Raw genomic sequence first — 16,116 nt, 5'->3', positions numbered from 1 at the left:
CATAAGTAACCCAAGCCAGGCCAGCAGGCACCCCTTTGCCTCTCCTCACAGCAGCCAGAAACTTTCCCCTCTGGATTGTTTCACCCTTATGCAATGAGACAAGGTGGGAGCAGGGAGATAAGCTGAGCCTTGAGCAGCTCATCACAGCACCTGGGCACTGACAGTGGCTTCATCCAGGCCTGAGCATCATTTACAACATGTTCAACAGCTCCTGCTTCTCCAGTGGTACCCAGGAATTAAAAAGTTAAATAGCAACAGGAAAAAAGCCAGATGAGGTGAAGGGAAGCAGAGATGCTCAGCTAAATGTGCCCAGTTTGGCTGCTAAAATCATGGACTCTTCCCAACAAGCATCACACCTGACTCTTTTTTTTGCCCATAAAAAAGGGGATAATGCTATCCCACAGCCCTGCAAGGATGTTCTGCAAAGTTCAGACCCTGCCTGAGCTACAGGGGATGAGTGGGACACTCAGGGAGAAAGATTTTCCAGTCCCCATTGAGAAATCAGATTTTAGCAGTTGATGGAGGCTGGGAGCTTGGCTGAGGCATGGGAGTGAGGTGGGAGCTGTGTCCCTGCAGCATCTTAGGTGTGATTCAGAGCAGCTCAGCCCACAGATGATGCTGAACCCCCCCAGGATAGATGACCCTCCCCCCCGGACCACAGCAGCTGGAATTTTTGCTCAAAGCTTGCAATGATCCTGCAAGACGGGCTGAGAAACCCACTCTCCTCACAGTGTACACCATGCTTTTTCAGTGATGATCCCACCCATTACTTTGTTTGTGGGATCTGCTTCTCCCCAAGACAATCTCACCACAGCTTGGTAAAAACCAATCTGGTATTTCTGGAGGATAGTTTTGGGCTGGTTTTGGCCATGTGGCTCCTACATGTCCAGCTGCCCATCTGCTGGCCAGCACAACCACAAAAAGAGCCAGCAAGCCAGTGAGTGAATGTTTCCCATGGAAAGCCTGCTGGCAATCCCCTCAGCAAAGTTCATCTTTTTCATTTCAATGAAAAGAGTGCTTAAAACCCTCCAAAGGGATGGGAGGTGTGAGGGATGGGCAGCCACAGTTGCTTGCATAAAGGGAAGAGATGATGTGAAACAGAAATTGCCCCAAAACATCACCTTGAAAGCCCAGTTTCTCTGAAGCAAAGGACTTAAGGATCTTTTGCTTTTACTTCTTATGCCTTTGCTCTGCAGGCTTCCAGTGTGTTTAATGCCATCTGTCCTAATGATTTGATCAGATCCTGACGATCGATCTGATTTGACGCACCAGCACCAGAAGTGCACAAGGGAAAGCATTAAAAAACGACTTTTCTCCCTCCAAACAACCTCATACCTTGTCCTAACTGGCTGCCAGGGACATTAAAACGAACTGTGCCCATGTTTACCCATGTCCTGGATTAAATCCCACCCACTGAGCAACCCCATGGGACTGGCAGCTGCTGCCAGCACCAATGCCTGCGCTGCCCCCTGTCATCATCTGAGTTCATGCTCCATCGGCGCTCCGGATCCCGGACAATTTTTTATTGGCTTGGGTGTGCTCGCTGCCAGTAACGGAGGCTCAGTGGGAACCGCCTGCCTACGGGAACAGCGAGTGCTCCTTTCCCACAAGGTCTCCTCTCCAGTGGAAGCGTTTCAAGTATTTTGGCAATCGCACGTCCCAGCAATTCAGCCCCGAAGCCCGTAAATCCCTAATGGATATTCAATCACAAATCATCCCCGGCGTTTCAGGCTGCAAGGCTGATCTCCATATTAAGCATGGCAGAACAATGTGGAAAAGGGAATTTCAGCTAGTATTAATAACCTGCCAAGTGGAATATAAATCCTTCTGATTTGAGCACTCCGGGGGATCTAGAGGAAGCATGTGAGGACACAGTGAACAAACCCTGGATGAGGATGCTCAGAAATGCAGCACTGGCCTGTCAGGCTCAAACCCATCCTGGGGAAGCCAAATGAAAGGAGGCTGTAGCCACGTGGGGGCTGGTCTCTTCTTCCATGCAACAAAGCAACAGGACAAGATGAAACAGCAAGTTGTGCCAGGGGAGGTTCAGATTGGGTATAAGGAAAAACTTCTTCACTAAAAGGGTGCTCAGACATTGGAGCAAGCTGCCCAGGGAAGTGGCAGAATCAGTATCCCTGGAAGTGTTCAGAAGAGACATGAATGTGGCACATGGTTTAGTGGTGGACATGGCAGTGCTAGGTTAACAACTGATCTCAGGGATCTTTTCCAGCTTTAATGATTCTGTGATTTTCTTTTCACCCTGACTGTGAAAATTTCTGCTTCTTACACAAGAGTTTTGCAGCCAAAAGCCCACTGAGGATCCCACATGAACACACACCAGTGTGGCAAGAGAGAGTCAATGATGCTGCTCTAGGGGATGGGGACCTCTGAGCCATCGTCTCCTTGTCTTACACCTCCAAAGCGGAGGAGATCACAGGGCTCTCCAAAATATTCCTCTGCAGTGTGGCAAGACCATTACAAATGTCTTGGCCTCATCCCAGATGTCCAGAGACTGAGACTCCAACAGAGGGATGAGGCTGATTTTCCTCACAGCAACTTGATAAAAAATAAAGGTCAGACCTTCTTCACCCAGTGAATGCAAGAGCTTGGTTGGAGCGGTGAGCAGATGCTTGACCCGCCAGCTGTGCTGCTGGTACCCGGCTAGTGGGACACAGATGGTGGAGTCAAGTTTTCCTAAACACAGCACATCCCCAAGAGAAAGAAAAGGAAGCTCTGCAGAGCCAAAGTGTCGCTCCACATGGGCTTTAGCAGTGGGACTCGGAACAAAGGCTCTTACTCACCCAAACAATGTGTATGTCACCCGTATATAAATATAGCAATCTTGGAGTGAGCACATCTCCTGTTCAAAGTTCACCTTCAGAGAAACCCAACAAAACACCCAGCTGTGTCATGCTTTCTTGACCTCTCTCCTGCTTTCAGCTCACGTAGCAAGACACTGACCCAGCTCTTTCCCCTTAAGGCTGATGAAGTCCTGCTCTCCCTGTTCCCAACACGCACTTCCATCACCCCAAAAACTGACTCCAAGTTTCTGAATATTTCCAGTTATCCCCATGCAGAAGTTTCTGCACGCATCCATTGGCACTGACATGAGTGACCACAGGGAGCAGGTCTGTGAGGCTCACTACACACATGAGATCTGTACCAGTGGTACCAACACTGTCACCATTGCCACCAGCATGAGCAACTCCTCCAGCATCACCACTGCCACCATCATCACTGTAACCAGAATCAGCAGCACCAACACTGACAGCATTGCCACCCACAACCACTGCCACGAGCATCACCACTGCCACCAGTGTCACCACTGCTATCAGTAGGAAGAGCACCACTGCCATCACTACCACTGCCACCAGCATAAGCAGCACCACTGCCACCAACACCATGTCACCACTGCCACAGACATCAGCAGCACCACCACCACTGCCACCATTCCAGCCATTGCCACCAATGTCACCACTGCCACCACCATGAGCAACACTAGCACTGCTACCACCAGGTTCCATCAGCATGAGAAGCACCACCACTTCCACCAGCACTAGCAGCATCACCACTGCCACCATCGCCGTCACTGCCAGGGAGGACAGGTCCCACGACACAGAGAGCCACAGTCCTGCTCCTGTGTCCTCAGCCTGTGGCTGCAGCTGGGACACAGCCAATGTGCTGAGATTTCCTCCAGTTGCATCCGCACGGAAGGAAACAGGAAAGGTCCAGGAGGAGAGCGACGGAAACAAAACACCCGGCAGGAGCTGGAATCTGTGGGGAGAGGTGTAAGCAGCCACTGGCACATCCTGCTCCAGGTGCAGAGCTGGACAAAGCAGATGGGATGTCCTGGAAAAGCCATGCTGGGTACCGTGGTGGCTGTGGGGTACCTGCTGCCAGGAGTGAAGCAGTGCCCGGCACCATCTGCCAGGGAAGCATCGTGGGGTTATTTTTTAGGTTGTTTCTCTCGCTGCATGTGATGTTTTCTGAGCAAAACATGACAAGGAGGATTAAAAATGCACAGGTGCAGAGGGAGAGCGACGGGGGGCTCTTGGCAGCCCATGAAAACACACCTGCAAGATAAACCAGGTCATGCATCTTTCCCCACCTGTTTTTGGTGTGCAGTAAATACCACCTAACGCAAAATTTCACCAAAGAGAGCTGTGCAGCCCTTGATTTTACACTCCAGTTGGACTTAAGGAGTTTAGTAGTATTTAGAAAGCAGGGAAAGACACCGGCATGATGTTGGCGTGGACATTTGCAAGCAGGAGGGACTCAGGACACCAGAAAAGAGAGAGGAATGGGGAAGCTGAGGCAGCAAGCCAGCCAGCCAGATAAAAAAAAGAGCACAATCCTCCCAGTACTGAGCATGCTGGGGAATGCACCAGAGGCACTGGTAACATGATCAACCCTTTCTTATCTTGTATGTGCACCTTTTGTCTTTGAAGAGAGGCTGAGGCAGTGTGGAAAGTGTCTACAAAGGTCCTTTGGGAGTTGTTTTTCCCTTTCACCCAGACTCACAACTCCTGGACATGGACCCTGTGCCCACATTGGGATTCCTTTGATGCCAACAGTGTCAGGGCTGTGTCTCCTCTCCAGAGCTCATGGGACAATGCCCTGGAGGAAACATGATGCTTTAAGCACCCCTTCAACAGCTCTTTAGCTGGGATTTCTGCCTTTCCCTTCACATGCATTCCCTCCCCAAGCAACTCGAATTTGAGGTCTCCATGGACAGCTTTTTAATCTAATTCCTTCTGGTATCAGAAGAGATTCAGCCATCAGAGGATCATAAAAACCACAAAAAGGCACAAAAACTTCCACACTGTGGGGAAAAGGAACCCCCACAGCTGAACACAGTCCCCCATCCATCCCTCCCTCCCTGTCCCCAGCAGTGGACAACTCACAGGCAGCCACCGGTGGTGCTCACAGCAAGATCCTGGTTTTATGGTCTGGGATATCCCCTCCACTGCCTTCCCCCAGCAGCCACAAGGAGCTTGCAGCCGTGGTGCCAACATCAGAGGCTTTTCCTGGCTTGGATTTGAAGGGAAAGGAGGAAAAAAAAAGAAAGGGGGGAGGAAGAGAGGCCAACTCCAAAGGGAAAAGTAATAACAGGCTTGGGGCTGGCTGCCTCCCAAATCTGCAGAGGGTGTGCCCTAGAGGGCTTTTTTGGGGAGGGGTGAAAGGCTCGGTTGTTTGGGGACGGATGGTCCCCACGCTCTGGCGCCCGATGCACAGGGAAGTCAGGCACCCCAAATACTGGGGGCCAGCTCCCCCTGTCCTCCAGGGATTTCTTTTGGCCAGAAGTATCAGGAAAAAAAAGCAATTCTGTGAGTGATTGGGCATTTCCAGGCTTCAAGCCTTGTCCAACAGTATCTTTGCAAAGAAAAGAATCCTAATGTAGCATCCTCACCCCAAACACACACTGGGGGCAAACTGACCCAGCAGTCCTCCCCAACAAGTGCCACTGCCATGTGTCTCTCCCACCCTGAAACTCTGGTGCAGCTGAACATTTTTCTTGTGGTTTCTCAAAGTATTTTGAGCTAATTTAATATTTGTGGCAGGTGGCAAAGTTTGGGGGTGGGGGTGCAGAATGGTGCAGTTTTTTGGGGGAAACATGAGAAACAACAGCACACTCCCGGGAAGGGCAGGGAGGAGCTGCCATGACCTCCCCTTTAAGGTCAGTTTGAGCCTGAGCCTGTGCCACCAGACCTTTGCTATTTGCCATGTCCCTCCTCGGTGGTGGGATCCTGATGGGAAGTTGTCCCTACATTACCTGGTCTTACCTTGTCAAGCCACCAGCAGCCCTGACCCAAGGCCACCAGAGCTCTGTCTGCGTCACTGGTGCCTCTTGCACAACCCCCAACCCAGACAGGCTGCGGCGGCTTTGATGGAAGTTTGCTGATGATGAAGGGGGCTCCAGGGGACTCAAATCTACCCAAAGGGTGGATTTTGACCTGCAGATAATGTTGAAATAGTGCTCTGTGACATGCTGGGGATGCAATACAGGACAGAACATGCTCTGCCTGTGATGCGTCCCATGGAAAGATCTCTGGTGGCATCAAGCTATGGTCAGGATTGCCCGGAGAAGCCAAGCTCTGGAGAAAGGCATCTCTTCCAAGTCAATGGCACCAGGTTTAGATGGTGTTTATGGGTCTCTGAGCTTCCTCCACCATCCAGACCCTGTGCTGCCTTGGATTGTCCTCCCAAACCATCTCGTTCTTGCTCTGCATTATTTAGTTTACACATTTCACTCCATGGAGACAGGGTCACACATATCATGACAGGCTGATGAGAGGTGGCAGCACTACCAGCCCTCTCCTTTTTGTGGTGGACACCAAAGCACTTCTGAAGGCAGCCACCAAGCCAATGGGGACAGCAGACAACCCCTGGGTTGTATCCTCCTTATCCTCCCCAGCTATGGCTATTGTCACTTTAACAGCAGAAGACACTCCTTGAAATAGCCCCTCCAGGGATGTTCCTTTTCCAGCAGCATGGGACAGAGATGCTGCATGTAGGTGAGAGGTGTCCCCTCAGGACTATCAACAATACAGAGGGATCCTGGGGGAAACACGACTGAGTGTTAGCCAGGATAATTAATAGCCATGGAGCAAGTGAAGGGAAATGGGAAAATGGGCTGCTCCTAGGTGGGATGTGGCAAGGTCTGGCAATATTATCAAGACACCCCAGCATGTCACGCTCCTGGCTCCTCCCATTAAGCCCAGGTCCTGCAGAGATGATTTCTCCCAAAACCCTCTTCTGGAAAACTCCTTAGCTCCAGCAAAAAGCCACAGCAGAGCTCCATGGGTGCCACAGGACAAGTGCTCTGCAAAAGAAACGTGTCCACAAAGCTCTAGGGACAAAGGTGGGCACTTCCAAGCTGAAAGTTTTGGATGCATGGCTACAGCATGGCCTGATCCTGCACCCTCTCTTGCCCCCCTGCACCCCTCTCCTACCCTCCTGGACCCAGCCATCCTCAGCAACAGGGACAAAACCCTTTGGTTCTGCCGCCCTTGCGCAAAACCCCAGAGCTGTGCCAAGAGTTGTCCCCCACCCGTGGGAGCTCGCAGAGCCAACAAAGGTGGTTTTCTTTCAAATAAAAGATCAAAGGGCATGAAATGCTGAAAGTCACAGCTGTTCTTGCTGCAGGGACATAAATGTCTCCACTTGCTCTGCAAAGCCTGCCTTGTGTGTAAAGCACTGCCTCATGTCTTCAGCTTGATTTGCACCTTGTCCACATGGGAGATGGGGGACTAAACTGGAAGAAAGAGGGAGGATGATCAAGCATGACTTTGGAGGAAGGAGATTAAGCCAGTGCAAAGCTCAGATTGCTCAGGGTCTGCAAACCAGAATCACAGAACTGTAGAATCATTCAGGTTGGAAAGGCTCTCCAAGCTCATCAAGCCCATCCTTCTACCAAGTACCATCCTGCCCACCAAACCATATTCCTGACTACCGTGTCTACCCATTTTTGAACACTTTAGGGATGGTTTGCACCACTTCCCTGAGTAGCCCATTCCAGTGCTGAGTCACTCCTTCAGTGAAGAAACTCTTCCTGATACCCAGTCTGAACCTCCCCTGGTGCAACTTGAGGCCTTTTCCCACCTACAGAACTTTTCCCAACTTCAGAACTTTTCCAACTGCAGAACTCAAAGCCCCTTGGAAACGCACCTTGCACCTGGACTCAGATAGGCATGAAAAGGTGAGGATGTGGCCATGGCTCTTTCTACAGCTCAGGAATTGGTGGCCAAGGAGACCTCACTGCAGGTTTTCAATGTATTAAAGGGAGGTTGAAAAAAGAAGATGGAATAAGACTTTTACACCAGCCTGTAGTGACAGTACAAAAATCAACAGCTTTAAACTGAAAGAAGGCCGGTTCATCTTGAACATAAGGAGGAAATTTGTTATGATGGTAGTGGTGACACACTGAAGTAAGTTGTCCCCAGAAGCTGTGGCTGCTCCATCCCTGTAAGTGTTCAAGGCCAGGCTGGATGAGGCCTTGAAAAACCTGGTTGCAATGGAAGGTGTGCCCCTGCCCATGGCAGCACGGTTGAAACTAGATAATCTTTAAAGGTCCTTTCCATCCCAAACCATTGCATGATTCTCTGAGTGCCTGATGGCCAGGGTGGTTGGGTGTCACCATGATCCTTCCCCTGGCTTCTCCACATCAGCTCCCATCCAGCTTCCCACTTGCCTCTTCATCAAGTGGGGTTCAAACTGGATTTAATTTTAACCAAGGAATTATAAAAGCCTTGCTGGAAGAGGATGCTCTGAGAATTAGGTAAATGGGGTGAAAAATCCTTTGGGCTGGAGCTCTACAATGCTGTAGCTTGGGACATGGTCCTGGACTGCAAAAATGGGCTCCCCAATTACCATCAAGACTGTTCCTTTCTGGACTGCACACTAGAAGCAGAGAGCAGCTGCTGCAGCCCCAGATGAACACATTTTAAATCACATCCTCACTTGTCACACAGAGATGCTCTGGCATGCCAAGGCTGCTCCCAGCCACTGTTGGAGGCAAAGCCAGCTAAAAAAAGATGGCAAACTATACAGATCCTGGCGCTTCTTGAACTTAAATGAACTGTCTTTCGATACAGAAGATGAACAGTCATCCAATCCTGTTCCTGTCATTCACAGGAAGGATTTCCAGCAGTGGCTTTGTTAAAGCCAGTAAACTCCCTGGTATCTCAGGAAGGGAAACTGCAATGATTTGCATGAGCAAAAAGCTTGTGTCAGAGCCACTGAGGGATGATGACACTTGGTGCTCTTCCCATCCTGTGAGGGAAAGCAAGGAGAAGGTCATGCAGCACAGCCAGCTGGCTTTGATGGACCACACCCAGGTGATTTTGGAGATCACCGAAGGAGATGGATCCTCAGGGGAACGGCAAGATGAGGAAGAAATCCATCCGGTCCAGAGTGGAAACATCACCTGAACATCACAACAAGAGGGGATGTCACATCCCATGGAACGGTGCACCCAGGAAAAGCAAATTCAACAGTGGGATGTGGCAACCTCAAAGCACCTTTCCAGATTGATACCACTCTTGGGACAATGTGGAGGTGAAGTGGTCATCACCAAGTGTTTTTGGGGCTGGAGGAACCTGTAGTCAAGCATCACTTCTCCCCAAAATGCCAAAAGGGTGGAAGGAGAGCATCTGACTGTTCAGGAAGTGCCCAGGAAAGCTTACTCATGAGCATGCTTTGCCTTTGACTTTCTTTCATCTAGATTTTTGCATAAATCTGGTGCTGCCTTTAGGGAAATGCAAATTCCCTGGAGAAAGGGGAGCGTTTGAAGGTGCTGGCTGCTCTGACGCGCCAGGCAAGGAAGTAACGCTTTTATCACCTGAAAATTAAATAAAGGCTGAGATGTGAAGCCTCCCCACCCTGGCTAAGCAGGAAAACTTCCTCAGCTCCTACGGCCGGATCCAGCAGGGATGGGACAGGCAGGATGCAGTGTTTCATCCGTGCTCTGCACATCCTCCCCAGCCCCAGGGGTGAGCTTTAATGGCCTGGAGACACGCAAGCTGCTCCGGCTCCGCTTGGTTTCCCGGCTCTGCTTGGCTCCCTGGCTCCCGGATGGTTTCTGAGGCATTTTGACACCCCGGCGTGGGTGGCATTTCCCAGCCACCCTTGCTGCGCTGGAGCAGGCTCTAATCAAGCTGAAAGCAAATGAGCTTCCCTGGGTAAAGAAAGCTGCAAGACCAAATTCATCATTTATGATGAAGCCGACTGATGATAGTAAATGTTTCTGGGGATGTACATGCACATGCTCTGCCTCTCAGCAGGGAAAAAGGGAAAGGAGGTGAATGAAAAAGCAAGACCAGTAACAAGCTGTTTGGGTTTAATATAGGCTTTGAGATCCATCCAGAGTAGTCCCTGTCCCTCTGCTCCCAGGGGCACATAAGAGGGTTTCAGCCTGGGGAGGAGGCAGACAGACATTCCCCATTCTGTTGGCCATGGGTGTATCTTGGGAAGGTTTTTCTCCATCTCTTTTTCATGCTACTTCCTAAAAAGCCAGGCTGCTGCAAACAGAAAACAAAACACTGACGAATATCTATGGAGACTTCGCAGAAGTCTCCCAGTGCTGACTTAAGGCTCAATTAATTCCCCCATTGTAAACTCCTTTGGAACAGAGGAAAGGCAAAATGAGGGCATTCCTATTAATATACCAACTATCCTAGAAGAAAAACCGTACAGGCACAGATGTGTATGGAGTACTCTAGCAGCCAGCGCAAAGGTTGTTTTGCTACTTCACAAATAATTTAAATTTGGAATTGCACGTGAAAACCAACAGCAAAACCAGCCTGGCATGGTCTGGACCACAGTGGGACAGAGGGAGCAGAGACAAGGGACACTGAAGACGTCCCCTCCAGCCACAGGACAGGGGGCTCATCAGCTCCAGTACAAAGCCAGCAGCTGCTGGTTTGGCTCAGTTCTACCAGCACAAGGCCATCTTGGCAAAGGCACCATGGAGTTGATCTTGACTTGGGGGAGTTAAAAAGTAAATAAAAAAGTTTATTTTCAGCTTGATCCGTTCTCAGCTCATCTCTCTACAAACAAGCAGCTGTACTGGCAGGACACTGTGGGCAGCACTGGGACAGGCAGCCAAGGGTTGCTAAATGAGCACTGTAATTCAATGCCGAGGCATGGGGTGAAACTCTGCTGTGTGTTCCCACATGGGAATTTCTCTGGCATTTTCTTTTATCAGCTGGTCGATACAACATCCCCATCCTGTTTCCAGATCTCCTGTAAGTGTCATTCGTCAGGCAGATGGAGCACATCCTCTCTGCTGTCATTAGCACGTCCTGGACTGGCATTTACTAGAAACGCAGCAGAGGGACTTCCCTCAAGCTCCACCAGATAATGGCACCTGAAAGATTGTGGGGACCTCAGCAAGGGACTTCCCCCACAAGGTTTGGAAATCCCAACCAACCTCTCCCATATAGCTCAGACCCTGTCTGAGCCTTGCAAGCTGGCAGGACTGTGGTGATCTGCATCTGCAGGGGTGCATCCATCACCTACCTCAGGCACAGAGGAACACCCGCCCCAAATCTGCTCCCAGAAGACTGGCACGGAAGGAATAGGAATAGGAGCTTTTAGTTAACACTAAGGATCAACTCTGAGCTCACCCATTTCTCCAGCACAGCTGCAGGCAGGAGCATCATTGTGGCATCACCAAAGCTGGTGACAACATCCCCAACTCCTTACCGGGAGCACATCCCAGCCACCCTTTCAGATTGCAGCCACGGCACCAAGGATGAGGAAGATTCACAGCATCCAGGATCAGTAGTGCATCCTCTGATGCCAGGGAGTGATAAACCCTTGATCTTCGACCTGTCCACTTCAATAAAACAAACAACAGCTCCATGAAATCTCCCCTAACTTTAGATGATACAAATTTTAGCCCAGCTGCCTGCATGACACCTCTGCTGCATTTTTATGCCTAGCTTCAGGCAGATATTCTGATTTTTGTAATGCCTGAAGACAGCTGTGGGGAATACACAGCCATTCTTAAAGCAACGATAAAAATAAATCAGTGTTTTAAAGGGAAACAGAGGTGGGGAAAATAGCCTTGTTCTGATTTGCTGACAAAAATCACCAACACATGAGACACTCCTATTCTGACCCCCATCTCTGGGCCATGAAATCACAAAGCTGGACCATGGGCTGCCCCACTTGTCCACAGTTTACTGCCACTCTGTCCTTGTTATCTTGGGGGAATGAAGTAAGGTTACATGGCTGTCCTCTGTAAAAGCTTTTTGCACATTTGCTGTCATTCAGATTTGTCTAAAATTTGATTTTTTTAAAATTCTTTTTATTTTTTTCCCATTTTTGGAAGTGATTTATAATGCCTGTACATTTTAGCAGAGAGCACTAAATGGATGGAGGATGCTCAAGAGCAGCTCTGGGATACACAGAAAGCATCTCCATGTCACATTAACCCAGCCTTGCACAATATGAGAATTTGAGACTAACTTTGTCTCCAAACCACGCCTTTTTCAATGAGTTCATTTTCAGGAAGCTGTCCCATCCACTAACCTCAAAAAATGTCTCTGGCTCACATCCATTAAACCAGATAAATGAGAGTTTGTAAGTTCATAACTCAAACTGAAATCAGAAAGTTTTGTCTTTCGTTTTCTAAAGCTGATTCACAGCCAGGCTGACCCAAAATGTGGGCTTGCTTCAAGTTTTTTGTCATTTCAGGGTTCATTTGCAGTTTAAAGTGATGCTCTCCTCCTGCCTTAAGTCTCCTGTGCTCTCATCCCAGCTCAGCGCTGACACAGCTTCTCTCTGCACTCCCCAAAGCCTGTGTGGACACTTTTTGAACCTGATCAAGTGAAGTGCCCCTGGATTTGCTTCTTTGCAGAAATTCAGAGGGACATCAGGCAAGGATTTTGGTCCTAGGGCTGCCCGAGCAATCATCCCTGATGCTTATCACCAGCAGAGAGCACCACCTTGGACTCATTTTTATCTCTAGACATTTGAGTTTTTCCAAAGTGAGCTTTTCCCCCTCTCTGCTGCACCAGTACAAGAATTGTGAGCTTCCTTATTTCACTGAACCCAGCTGTATTTCTGGTCTGCAGAATCAACAAGAGGAGCAGCCAGCTTTTTGGCTCCCTTGGAGACTCTGCAGTCCAAGAAAATCAGACGAAACATTTGAATGCGCTCAAGCTTGTTCATCAACAGTCTGATTTCAGAGGGACCTGACCCTGCGGCCAGGCCGGCCGACGCTGCACTGACAGCAATATTTCTGGGTCCTGTGTGGAATACTCCTGCAACAGTCCTGCTGCCAAATCTTGCAAAAGTTCCCAGGCTGAGGAGCTGAATGTGAGGAGCATCCACTGCAGGGTTCATGTGAGTTGCTGAAACATCTGAGCTCACTGGGGAAGGGTCAGAAGTGGGGAAGGACATGCATCATGTTGACTACAACTCAATAAAAGCAACAAAATACCTAGAGAGGACTGTCTGACATCTCACATCCACTGTCACAGGAGGGCTGAGGTTGGAAGGGACCACCTCCAACCGCCCCAAGGGGTGAAGCATCGCTATGGGCATCTCACCACTGATGCCTTGGCACCCCCATGGACATCCTGCAGATCACATTGTCACTGCAGTCATGCATTACTGCCATGCCTTGATTGACGGCTGAGATTCCTGGTCCAGGCTACTCGAACTGTGCTCCTCTGAGAAGCTGTAGCATCTAAAGCACATTTCTGGAGTTAAAGGATATGATTTCCTCCCTTTGCCCTGCACAAGGTCACTGAAGGACATGGAACTGCATGGAGACACAGATCTCCCTTCCCAAATGCTCTCTCTCAGGTCCACAAACTCTTTCACTAGGGTCCTTTGGAGACAGGAAATGCTCCCTCAACCCCAAAATGTGGTGATCACTCTGGATCCACCAAAGAGGCTCATCCACAAAGCCCATCCGAGGCATAGTGCCTGGTCATGGCCCAGGATGAGGCATCTGGCTGAGCCCGCAAGGTGGAAAGTTCAAGTGGCTGCTGTTTATTTGGCTTTGCAGAGAGCAGTCGCCCAGGCTGAACGTGGGCCAAGCACCTTCCCATGTCAGGAAGTGCTGCCGGAGTCTTTAAATAACCAGCAGTGGTCAGGGCTTTGGTTTACAGCTTCTCTGGATAGAAAACCATCCCTCACTCTGAGTCTGCTCCAGCTCTCTCCTAGGTGTAAATGTCAACATTTGTCTCATTACCTGCTATGGACTTCATTGTCCATATCCACCAGCCCCACGGGGAAGCTTGACAGAAGCAGAAAAAGTTCTCCAAGCACAGGCATAAAAACACATGTGGGCTTCTCAGCCCTTGGGAAGGATGAATTTTATGTCCCACAGTCAAAGTTTCCCTTTGCTTTTGTGTAAATTGTAGTTCCCTGGGGCTCTCCTCACCCTCCTCATCCTGCTTTAAGGTCCACACGCATCTCCTCACACTCCATCACTGAACTGCACCACCAAAAGTGATCCTCACCTTCCTGCAGCCTGACTGGTGCATTACCAGTTCAGAGGATTAAAATCAAGAATGAAATCCTTCCTCCAGGGCTAGTAGGAAATGCCAAGATCCCTCCACAAAGGCTTTTCTCAAGTATTTCTTGGGGTACTCAAAGTCAGAAATCCTGCCAAGAACCTGGGTAGAATGGGTCACCCAGCAAATCCTGCTTTACTGATGGAAAGTTCCCAAAAGCTGTTTCGCAGGGAAGCCTGGCTACTTTGGGATTTTGGCTTGCCAAGACTCTGGGGAACATAAATGATTTTTTTTTACCTATAGCTGTCATTAACATATTAACCTAAAATGATGGCTGGTGAGAGGAAGCTCTGTAAATAAGCAAAATAACATTTTACAGTTGGAAAACAAGACCTTGTCCTGACCTCCTCTCTTGGGCATATCCACTGGCGCAGAGCAAACCAGTATTTTATTTTAAACTGTGCTTGTAGAAAGTTAAAAAAAGGCTGCTTCCTTAACACTTAAGTCAGGTAAGGACACAGCAGGCCAATTTGCCATATAAATAAGCCTGCTCTTGTATACATATGTGTTTTAAAATAAGCTTATGAAATGTAAACACATGGGCTTTAACAAAAAATAATTCAGCCTCACTGAAACCATTTAAGTGGGACTGACCCAGGCTTCAGAGATCTGCACAGGGCATGATAACTTTGACCCAAAAACCACTTCGAGACAAATAAAACACTCTAATAAACATGCAAAAAGGAGTAAAATTCAGTATTTTTTTTAAGAATCATCCCTAGAGCTGCATTTCTGTCTTGGCTACAGGAAGAAGAGACTGGGGGGGGGGGGGGGGGGGGGGAAGAGTTTCTTCCAACCCATGTGAGCACATTCCACACTGCCCACTTTTTTTGTACCACTGAGATGGGCAATTTTTCTATTTGTCCCTGGCCTGCATGCCCCAGGAGAGGAGCCAACCCACAAGAAATTTGGGCTTTAAAAATAAAACACAGCCTTGGCTTCAGAGGTGCAGGTGCAAGGGGAAAAACTACTTTTAACCCTCATTCTGCAAGAGGGGATTGCTAGGACCCCTCTTGTGGTACTTGTCTGAGTTTAGAAGATTTATTTGGAGTCAATGAAGGCATCTGACTGGTGGTTAATCCTGGTGCTGGGCACTGGGGCTGGGGAAGTGGACATCAAAGCATTCCTACATCTGCTGGGGAAATGGGAGAGGCGGCAAACAGGGCTCTGCCTCCTCCCTGCGTGGCTGCTGGGGTGACAGGCAGCACAGACCTGAGCTTGGGGCTCTCCAGGACCCAGAAAAGCTGTCTAGATGTCTGAGAAACCCCCAGATGGATCTTCCCACTCAATTTGCTCAGTTTCCATCCTGCTGCAAACACAAACAGGAGGAGGTGCTCCAGCCCTCTGATAATTTTTGTGGTCTCCTCTGGACCAGGTCTGACAGGTCCATGTCTTTCTTGTGCTGAGGACCCCAGGCCTGGGCACAATTCTCCAGGTGGGGTCTCACAAGGGCACGTTCTATAATTCTGTGAAGATGAGTTGTCAGCAAGCTCATGAGCTCAGTGGCTGGTCTCTAGATCCATCCATCCTGGGGATCCATGGTGGAAGCTTTTCCTACCACTGATAGAGGATGGTTCAAACCTCTCGTGAGCTGGTTGGGCAGCAAGCCAAGGGTTAGCATCTGGCCTGGAGATGAAGAGCACATTAAGGATTTAGCAGGACCTGACAGCTCATAAAGGGTGGCTAAGGTAACTTTGTCAAAGGCTGGCATTCAGGACTTCTCCTAGAGCCAAGGAGCCAAACAGCCTCAGGCAAGCTGTCTCAGGGGAGTTTTGGGTACACTGCATAAATCTCCAACCGTATTAAAGCTCCAAAGACCACAGAATCCAGCTCCTGACCTTCTCTGGAGCAGAAAATGACAAAACATTTCCTGTTATTTATAGCAGCTGGAGAGCCTGATGGGAAAACCCCACTTGTGAAACGTGGGCTGCTTGCCACAGCCGCTCTCAGGGAACAGTCAAGCTGCTCTGAACTCCAGCCTGGAAGGACCATTTCATCCCTGGGACCACTTCAGCCTGGGCAAGACCACGTCCAGAAGCTGAGCAAGAAGAACAGGCAGATGGATCTTGTTCCCTTTGGCTCT

The 16,116-nt window shown here is 49.4% G+C and overlaps 1 protein-coding gene across 4 annotated transcripts in view; it reads right to left on the bottom strand.

Annotated features, from left to right (window-relative positions):
• The window catches only part of PTP4A3 (protein tyrosine phosphatase 4A3), a 42,482-nt gene that overhangs the window by 12,131 nt on the left and 14,235 nt on the right, over window positions 1-16,116 (bottom strand). The window lies entirely within an intron of this gene.

Source organism: Cyanistes caeruleus, chromosome 1 (genome assembly GCF_971803275.1).
Source record: "Cyanistes caeruleus chromosome 1, bCyaCae1.hap1.1, whole genome shotgun sequence".
Taxonomy (NCBI): Eukaryota; Metazoa; Chordata; class Aves; order Passeriformes; family Paridae; genus Cyanistes; species Cyanistes caeruleus.
This window is presented reverse-complemented; position numbering and strand designations above follow the sequence as displayed.